Raw genomic sequence first — 11,040 nt, 5'->3', positions numbered from 1 at the left:
GGCAGGACTGGAATTGACAAAGTGCCTCAGGATCAAGTGCTATAGTGAATATTCAAATGTGACACAAGTCCATTAGATCTGTGTGTTAAATTGTTCAAATAAACACTAACACATATATATTAGAGGTCGTAAAAGTCAATTATTGAACTGTATTTTCTGATAAATACTTAAATATCTTTTACAGCAATTTCTCTCCTCAGTATCTTGTAACTGAAAATCAGATTCATGACTCTTTAAGCTCCAATATGGCTCCAATATAAGAAGGATCTGCTTCATATCGCCGAGGAGAGCGGTGACAAGATCACAGGAATTGGCCCCAACAAGCCATCAGCCAAGTGTATGTAGAAACTTGTCAAGTGTGTTGACGTAGCAGCCAGAACACAAATGACAAAAATAACTCATCTGACATGGGCCGTTACATAAGCTCCATGGACGATCTCGAAACGCCTGGATGAAATTAATACGCCGCGATGAGCTTAACCTTTCAGGGAGTAATTAAGGTCGGGTGGAATTAATCTTCTGTTAAAGCGTCTGATGCCTGATTGTGAATCCCAGAAAATACTAAGTGGAAAGAAAGGGGATTGTTCTCCCTTGGGAAGAGGGACAGCAGACTATTCGTTTTTTTCAATGAACCATCATCACCGACGTCAATATGTGACGTAACAGGCTGCAACAGGCTATGAAGCTGAAAGAGGAGTCAAAAGAGGGGCAGATTCTGATCCAGAGACAGTTTACACAGGGAGGCGTTTGTAGCATCAAACCTGAGCATGCCTTCAAAACATGTAAACAGTCACACACACCTTTTGAAAAGAGGGAATGCCTTAATCTCCCCGTGGAGGGATGATCGTGTGATGGCGGTGGCAGAGATAGTCTGGGACAAATGAGCTGCCTCTTGTCAGGAGGAGAAGCCAGGAGATGAGAGCCCTGGTTCTTTCCCCCCCCCCCCCCTTCTTTTTTTTTTGGAGCCCCTTTCATTTTGGCAACAAGGCGAGCATGCACCACCAGCGCTTGACTCCTCTGCTGCTGCTGCTGTAACTTATCACAGAGCCCAACAGTTTGTAAATAAATCAAAGCGGCTCCCTCGGGGCTACAGGGCTGTGCTCTTTGTATTCAAGAATCCTCGCAGCGTGCCACTCCTGTGTTGTGCTCTTGTTACTCAAGCACTTGCATAAGACATTTGCTTTTGGTTACTTACACCACCGGGCAGATCCCTGCGACAGGAAACGACGAAGATAGGATGCAAATGTTAATCAGGCTCCACTCTTTGACTGGCCGGATCCCCCTTGGCTCCGTTTCTACTGACCAGGGTTCAGCTCTCACCCCCTGCTCGCCACAGAGGGACAGAAGGACGGCTGTGGATCTGGAAGGCAGAGACACAACTGGGGTTTGACTTTGGGCTGGAAGAAGGATGCGCTGCTGTCAGACCGACTTCCCAACTACTTGAAGAGCCTGTCTCGGGCACAAGGCAATTAACTGTTGTTGTGGTTGTGACGGAGCAAACTGGAATCTGCTGCTTCCTTAATTATAGATGGGTGTCGTTATTTATTGATATTATCATGCCTTCTTTTTCTATGTTTTTTGCTTTGTATATTATGTTTATCCTCATAAAAACGGGGGGGGGGGGTGGTGGGTATATATATTGTATTCTATAACTATGTGTTCCTAGTAATTTGCTTAAACAGCACTATAGCATTAATATAAGTGGTACAGGCCTCTCTTGGCAGATATAGTGTGATTCCGTCTGCAGCACCATTATAAAGATTAAAATATCCCCTTTCTTTAAACAATTATGTCTCAGTCATCCCAAACAGTACCGATGGAGTCAGACAGGTTCACTCAGGAGGACACGAGGCTCTTCTCCTATAACTCTGGCGCCGTGGCTCGCAGCCCATCGTTGAACTCTGTAAATAGCTCTTCATTTCATCACCCACTTCACATCCGGCGCTGCCCTCGAATTCCCCTCGTTTAATCGGAGGCTCTGCCGCTGCGAGACGCACACATATTGTCCCACAGACACAGTTTCATACACATATTACCCTAGCACACTGTGATGCAGATTTCCAGAAGCCAGCTGTGTGGAGGAGCCACGCCATCTCCTGAGGTGACTGCAAACCTTAATTACCCCAGGAACAGAGGTCTAGATGGATGTTTGAGACAGCGGCTCACTAAGGGAGGCGCTGCCTAAGAATCCCGGCAAATAATGAGGAGGCAGGGGTAAAAAAAAAAAGGAAAGCAAACTTCATTAAAATGAAAAGCATTAAAAATCCCCCCCTCCTCTCTTTCTTCCTCCTCCTCCTCCTCCTCCTGCAGTATACTGCAAACCTGGCCACAGCCCAGACTCGTTGAGGCGTCAGACTCGGTGGTATCAAACTGAGAGGGACATTAAGACCAGGATTTGGAATCAAGCCTCTGTCGGCCTTTAATTCCTAGTTTGGGATTAAAAACGATAATTGTCTGATGGTGGAGACACCAGATCTGGAGCAGGACCAAGATGGAATCAATTGTTCCTTGGCTCACAGCCTGCACCTGTTCAGCTAACATCATGTAAATCCATCAGGTCATTTCAAGATGTCTGGTTGAACACAATAACTGAGAGGCAAAGACATGCCTCTGTTGGTGTAGGTAATAAGAGATCTGATTCGAGCTAAATATTTAATATGCACTGAGAAACTTTCTATGTTTTCTAGGTCAGTGGATGGTTCCTAACGTTGGCTTTTAAAACCTAATTATTTTCTAGTGTAATAATAAGGGAACTTGTCATTAAAAGTTGCTCTCTCTGTGACTTTTAATGACGGAGATGATGTGGCTAATCACTCCACTGCGAGCTCTATTACTTTGATATTCCATATAAGACGTAGATCTAAGAGCAGTACAAGTACTTTACAGAGAGGAAATTTAACATCAGGGCACTTAAAGCATGTTCTTGCACTTACTTTTTTTGGATTATTTTCTTTTTACCTTTTCATCGTCCCCAGAGCACTTGGATATTTGTTTGATCTTCCCGTGCTTTTTAAAGAAGCAGAAGGAAATAGGCCTATTTGTGATCTGAAATCCCACACTGCGTTACTCACATCACACATCGGGTCATTTAGATTCATAACCGACACATCAAAAGCTGTTTTCAATAAGGTTCCACGTGATAGAATTTTTTTTATTCAAGAACGTATTTGTTCTCTCAACACGACATTTACATAAAAATGTCTCCTTCTCACCTGCAAATGCACTTAAGAAAATCGTTTTCCGGTTATTTTCTCTCTGAGATCCTTGAGCAGATTGTTCAGACCCATGTGAGTCAGCGGCACATGTACAACTCGTACCCAGACCTGATCCCTGTGTGGCCCTTCATGTGATTATTGAGGCTTTTCATCTTGCACAAAGACATAATGTTACTGTGGCAGAATAATTCAGCTCCGGTTTGCAGGGCACAGACACAAATGGCTTATTCAACCTTCATTTAGAGCTGGTCTTTTTGTCTGTTGCTCCTCATCAGCCCTGTACATCTTCAATGAAACATGATTACGGCAACGTTTTTTATTTGCCCGGTTTCATGCAAGGACATCTAACCCGCTTTACTCTAGTGAGACTAAGAGTTTACAGACATGCCCGCAGGTCTGGGGCAATACAGGCCATAGACTGTATTTAAAGACGAATTATGCATCTTCACTTCCTCTGCGTAGAAGCACGTGGGGACTCAGGGATTGACGGAGCCACAGTGTCAAGGTCCAGTCGTGTGTCAGTCTCAGCTGTCAATCATGATATCTACCACAGTTGTTATGGCATCAAATGAGTAATTAAAGCCAAACGTACCTATGGGCACTTGTGCCATGTGTCAGTATCAGTGAGATAAGAACTACATCAAATGGCTGAAACCATCTTTGAAAAAAATGTGTACTTTGACTTTTGAGTTTGGTTCATGTCCCACCTGTTAACATATCATTGGCAGGTTATATTTTACTGCAACCAGCCACTAGAGGTTGATCAAGTTGTCCTGGCTTTATCAGCTCTGGATCCGATTGACAGTTGGGTCAACACAGTGAGGTGAGAGAGCTTGTCATGCTTCCTTGCGTTCATGACATCGAATATGACACACCCTTTGTAAAAACATAAAGCCAAACTCCTCTACTGGCAGTGGGGCAGGAGTTTTTAAGCGGCATTACCCACGTTTAAAAAACTTGTGAATACCTGGTAATTAGGTGTAGAAGGGGTAAATGTATTAGGGACAATGATATTTTGAGCTCAATGCTAACAACAACATGCTAATATGTTCACTCAATGGTAATGATCAGGTATATCAGATGAGGTCTAATGTTTGCTGAAGTACAGCTAAAAAGAAGTGAAGTTGTTTGGTCATAAAACTAAGACATTTGGAAAACTTGATGGTGGCGGTAGATGAAAGTTAAGCCATCGCCAATACTTTTATCCTGAAGGGGCCTTGTATGTGTGGATTAGATTTCACATCGATCTATCCAGCAGTTGTTGAGACAATTTGGCTAAAAACCAAAAATGGTGGCGGTGCTTGTCGAAGAAAGAAGAGAATCACTGGATCCAGTCTTCGTCCCTGAATGAAAGTTGTGGCTCTCTGTAGATGTAGAGACATTTGACAGAGAAAGGTAAATGATCTGACCTGCCAGCGATTTAAGAAGCAATTTCAGGGCTTCACGACCGTCCATCCAACATATGATGAGCTAAATCACTATGGACCAAAGTGATGGACCAGCATTACCCAAAAAATATGATCACTTGAGTTTTTCTTTGAGGTCCCAAACTGGTGTCTGCTAAACTAAAAATACAGGTGAGCCATTCTGAGAAAGGTTATTACAGTGGGGGTTGGTTTGAGCTGGAGTCTGAGCTCCACTGGTGTAGAGGAGGTGCTGCACAGTCTCTCAAATCAAATTCACTCCGACTTCTGAACTACTGTTGCCGATGCAGCTTTAAAAGATGAAAGCAGAGTGGGAGTCACGATACCGAGATAGAGAAAAGAACTGTCAATGCAGAATGCAGCAAACACACTCTCCCGATTTCGAACTTCACTTAACTTTGGCCACCGCTGACAGTTTAGATTCCCAGATACAATTAATCTCTGGTAGCACCGCGATGCACTCACACACAAACACACACACATGAGGGGGAAATGAGAGAATAGGCTTAATGATTTTTTTCTTCTTTTGTTGACAGGATTGTTAAATCAAGTGAAGCCATTCGATATCAATATTCTAGAGGTTTTCATTATACACAAAGCAATTGTTGATGCAGCTGAATTGTCCAGGATGTAAAAAAAAAGAAAACACTTTATCATACACGATAAAGAAATGGAAATTTCTACAGTGGCAAAACCTATTCGGAGATATCTTTTTTTAACAAACACAAAGGGCCGAATAAAAACACATTTGTTTGGAAGCATTATCAGACCATGTTCAGTCATCCCTTGGAAAACCCTGCATGGCCTCTGGGACGTTAGCAGTGTATTTTTATACCTCAGCATTTTACATATTGTGTTTCAATACAACAGCAGTAAATAATGTATTTTGTTTAATTCTGTAATGTTTCAGCATTTCAACGTATAATGAAATCCTGTCGCGGCTGTGTGCAGGTCGTGAGCGTGACTCATGGATGCATTTGTTATCTGTATTTGAACCATTCAGACGATACAAACATGGATGGTTGTTCATTGGACAAGGACGTGGACAACAACTCAGTTCTTAGAATGCACAAGTACACTGTGTGTCCTCATGGGCCACAGGTCCCTGTAGAAAGTTGATCAGACAGCAGCTTAATGAAAATGCGTCTGCGAGAGTCCTCTCTCCAGTTCTGAGATCATTGCTCTGGCTCTGTGTGTGTCAAAGAATTGATTTTATAACACCACTACTGGTTTTGTAAAGCACTCAGTTGTTAATACCAAAATGTGGTTCTGCTCTCTTAGTAAGTTTGCTCTCTGTCTCCTGAGTCAAAGCTGAACATGGTAAAAGCAGCGCTCCATTTATTAACCATATACCCACACAACATTCACAGTTCTAAATAAACAAATTTGAGAACTTTACTGTTCTACTTAATTAAATATGAAATTTGGCTAACCTTGCTGCATGGCACTATGGGTAATATTGTTGATCTCTATTGAATGGATTACTATATTTTTGGCTACCATTAGTGGTTTCCAGAAGATGATCTTATAACTGTATCTCCAGCACCACCTGTTTGTGGTTTGAAATATCTCAACATTTTATAATTGGATTGATGTGAAATTTGACACGATATTGAAACTCTTAAAGAAACAGTTTGAATGACTCTCAGAACAAAGATTTCATCTAATGTGGAAAATATCTCTTTATTAATTGAACATATAGATATTCCTCAAGCCCAGACAGCATCTTCCTCTGTACTGTGGTGATCCTCAGACATGTTCGCTCGAAAGTTAAATGTCAGTTTTTTTTAAAAATCATAACTTTTCATCAAGCGCTATTATCTGGTTAAAATTTTATTTTGTCCAATCTTTATGAGCAAATACCTGCAAATTTAATAACATTTTGATGAGCCTCACCTGTACCTTGTAGTTTGTACCAATAAGAAAATTTCAGCTAGCTACATGCTTAACTAACACAGAGAAAATGATAAATATTACACATGCTAAACATCCCCATTAATATCTACCATTATCATTATGAGCATTTCAACATGTTGGTGCAGCATGAATTGATATTTCTCTCATTAGGCATATTTCTGTCATCTTATTCATGGCTTCAGGATGTTGATAATAAAGTTAACATCTGAAGATTCAAAACAATGTTTTATTTTTAATACCAGATTGTTCAGCATTGTGAATTCTTTTAAATCAGCATTTGAAAGCCTGCTTTCACACGCTGGGCTTTCATAGATGTTGTGTACTGCTCTGTGTGAAGTGCCTTTTTTTTTTTTTACTGACTCATGCTCTGGAAAAGTGCTGTTGAAATGAATTAAACCTTACATTCACCTTTTTATTTATATGGTCTGCGATTGCACTCGCCTATGTTTTCTACTCCGTGGAAAAAGGAAAGGTGTAAAAGAAAAAAGGTACTACAGAAATCTGAGGGGATCTTTAATCATTACTCACCGTAATGAATGTAATAGATGGAAATGAAAGCCCTTTTGGTTTGTGAGTTATAGCCCAGGGTTCAGAGCTGTACCTGGCGCACTCCGTTGTCATTGTCATTATCACAGAGAGAACACGGCTAAATGAAAGAATTAAGGTCAGGACTTCGGTATCTTGGCTCTGATTCATGCGAGCCTGCTGTCCACGGATTTGAACTGTGGCTCTTTGAAGACCAACTTCAATCATTTTAATGAGTTCATCATATTGCTGCTGCCTGAAATGTCCCTGATGTCACTGCAGGGTCTACACGGAATATATATTCCATTGTTTCAAACCATTGATTTCTTTCCTCTGATACATTTGTTTTTAATGAGGTGGATCTCCTCCATGCTCCTTTGGGGATCAAACAATACTCTATTCCACAGAGGTGCCCAAACACAGCAGAGCCTTTGTGGGTTAGAGGTGGAGAAAATCCCATAAAATACACCAAAAGAAGAACCGTGCACATTTTGACAACAATCCCTGGCACAAACCAAATCAGTGCTCATGCCCCTCATGGTAATAATCATGTGGAAAAAGCCACAGGATACATAACATCTGCAGTGTAAAAGTCACAAATTATGTTTTGTTTGAAAATATGATAATTACCCGGATGATGTTATTATGAATAATTTTCTACTGAGGGAAGAACTACAGGAGTGGTGGGGGTCAGGCTGTGTGGTGGGCGAAGTGGAGCGCTTTGAGAAGGATGGGTTTATGTTGCGTGTGTTGTCGACAACCTCAGAAATCATAAAACCTTTTGTAGTTGCTCCAAATGGTCGTAACAGAGAGAGATATGACGCCATACGTTGCACTCTGCTGTGCACATTGACTGTACATGAGGATAGACAACAGTGAAGAGCCAAAGCATCTTGATTTCCCCCTGGTGGCTGGTCGCAATAAAGGTCATAAACCCTGCCGCCTCCTTGTTAATGGGTTTTTATGCAGGTCTTTTTGTTTACTTTTAGTTTTAATTACTTATTTGATGCTAAACAAACATGTGAAATTATATGATTGACATTTTATGGTTGTGTGCATGAAAAGTAACTTCTTAAGAGTGAAACAAGTGAGCTTGGGTATAACATTTCCTTTTTTCTTCCTTACAGCTGGCAAAATCCTTATGAAATGGGTGTGGAGGTTGTAATTTTGGTTTACAGGAAGTATCAGAGATTGTCAGATAGAGCTGACGTCAGAAAGGTTGTGGTGAGGGCGGCAGACTGTGTCGGAAAGTGTTTGACCGGCAGCCATGATGGAGTGTTCTGCAATTAACATGCTACTCTGTGAGGCTGTAGTGTTCGGTCGTGTCAGCATGCTAACATACTTGCAAAGACAAATTCCAGTTCTGCTCCCATCATGGTGCTAGATGTCAAATTAAGGAACTGATCACCATAATTCCTCCTATTATATGAATTTCAAATCTGAATTTCATGTCAACTAATTCAAAAATAAATAGTCCAGAGATAAATCAGTCTGGAAGTGGTGGATTATCAGACTGACGTGCAAACTGACTGATACTGTTGCCTCAAACATATTTGCTGACGTCATAATTACGCTAAGAATAGCTAAGAATATAAATGAGAAGTTGTTTTGACATTTTTAGTTTGTTTAATGAACCTTTTTTTTTCACAAAGGAGCAATGAAGGAGAAACCCTGTTTATCATGTAATATAGATCATCATAAAGATGATGCAGTCTTGTTATTTCCCCTGCAGAGCTCATACACACTAATGGCAATTCTCCTTGACTTTGTAATTTGGAGTTTTAACGGCTCTGATTCTGATTCATATTACCCTTGTTATTGTCCGTCATTACTTACAGTGTGTGGCAGCTGCTGTGACTAATATCTTTATGAGCAAAATTAATGACTTACCCATTTTTAAAAGACTTTGTCCAAAACACCAAGGGCCCGGAATCTAACAAACAAATGAATCAATTTCGACTGCATCAAGACGCAATTAAACCATCATTACGGCTCTAATTTGGAAAAATAACGAGACCAGAACATTAGGAAACTTCACTTTTGTTTCACTTCTTTTAAATCAGGGTGGCATCGGCAACTCACAGATCCAAGCACTTTCAAAGTGACTTTGAACGACTTTGTTTGTGTGTGTTTTTGTCTTCACAAAGCATTCATTTGAAATCATTGCAGAGCAGATCCAAGTGAGACCGTGTTTCTTTTGTGTTGCTTAAGCGCACACATGTGAACGTCATCACTTATTTATAAATCCGGAAAAGTGTGCCACGGAGAAGGCTCGGCTCTGCTACGTCAGGCTTCAAAACACTGGATGGTGCTCATAAAAGTTTCAGCTCCTTTCAGAATGGAGAGTTCAGACGTGTTGTCTTTAATCATTTCATTTCACATTAAAAGTTGGAAAACACACACTCCCCATATACACGAAAATGGGAATATATCTCCGTGCATTGTAAGGGAAATATTAGAGTTTATTTCCCCTTTGATTGATCATGATTGAATGTCTAACAAACGTAACCTTGATTATGATGTTTCCTGTTGAACTGAATGAGTTTTGGCCTGATTACTCCAGTCACAGTAATCTAATTAGTATCCCTGAGAAGTCAGGGTGTTGCTCGACCAACTGAAGTTATAATGACTTTCTCACCCACAATTCACCTAACAAAGACCTTACAGCACGGGGATTTGTGGTGGTTGTAGAGACTAAGAAGGGATCTTGGAAACAGACGTTACACTCCAGGGGTCTGAGAGCAGGGGACAGGATATCGGTCACCTATTTCCTTTATATCAAAGAGACTGATCGATAAGTTTGTTCCTCTCTAGGAGGAGCTTGAAGATGTTTGAAGTGCTGCCTCTCCTGTGTCATTAACTGTTTAACAACCCCCTCCCGAATGGGTGGGGTTAGCCAAATGTATATATACCAACCACTGTCTTCTGTCTGTGTGCATATGACAAACTCAACTCTGTTGTATGTATTATACTCGAGCATTAAAGTGTGACAATACTGTAAGAGAATTGTGTCTCGTTTCCTCCTTGCTAAGGTGGGATTATTATTAATTGCCACGACAGCATTCAAAGGTCTCTTTTTCATAAAGAGAAAGGATTGGCGAGTCTCCAGTCACCTTATCTGACCGGCTCTTACGAGAGATGATTCTTGTTTCTTTTAGACCCAAGCAAACTTATCTCAGGGAAACCCTCTCTGTTTTCAGACTGGAAATTTGCCTTTCATCTTCGGCCAGATTGTTTCACAACAGGAGCAGGAAAATTTCCCTCAACATTCAGGTGAGGGATGGCGTCTGCGTCGAGCAGCAGGAGGGCCGGCCATGAAGTAGAAATGCACGACTCACACGTTTATCTTCACAGCACATCACAACCCTGGCATCAGCTCTTATTACTGAGAGCTCTCAAATCTCACTGTGTCTCTGAGTTGACGTCTTCAGAGGCATCATCGACATGTATAGGAACTCTCTTTTATACGGGAATATTAGTAGTCTTCCAGTTTTGTGTCTGCTCTCTTAGGAATGTTTCCCCCCCACATTATCCTGCAGTAATAATCTCACCAGGTCTCATTTGTACATATTTCAGACACATTACCCGGCGGGTGGCAGGAAGCGTTCCAGAAAATGTCCATAGCAGCTGACATCAGACATTCGCTTTTATCTAAATTCTAAATTCAATAAAGTGTCTATACTTCGGTGGATGTCTGAAGCAGCCATTGAGTCCATTTATGGAGTTGAATAGTATTTCCAATGCAATGTCGAATGGCTACTTCAAAGTCATGTAGCGCATCCTTCTTCTACAAGACCCTGCAGCGAACTGGTCCTTGAAGATTCCTGTCCGTGTTTCAGATGAGATTCTGGTCTTTGATTTAGGAACCGAATGGTAATAGACACATCTTTGATGTTGGATTTAAAGACGTCACACATGCCTCTGTATAGATGTAGCTTTGACAAATGCATGGACCAAAT

Source organism: Pleuronectes platessa, chromosome 12 (assembly GCF_947347685.1).
Source record: "Pleuronectes platessa chromosome 12, fPlePla1.1, whole genome shotgun sequence".
NCBI classification, from domain to species: domain Eukaryota; kingdom Metazoa; phylum Chordata; class Actinopteri; order Pleuronectiformes; family Pleuronectidae; genus Pleuronectes; species Pleuronectes platessa.
The sequence above is the reverse complement of the archived record's forward strand: the minus strand, read 5'-3'. Positions refer to the sequence as shown.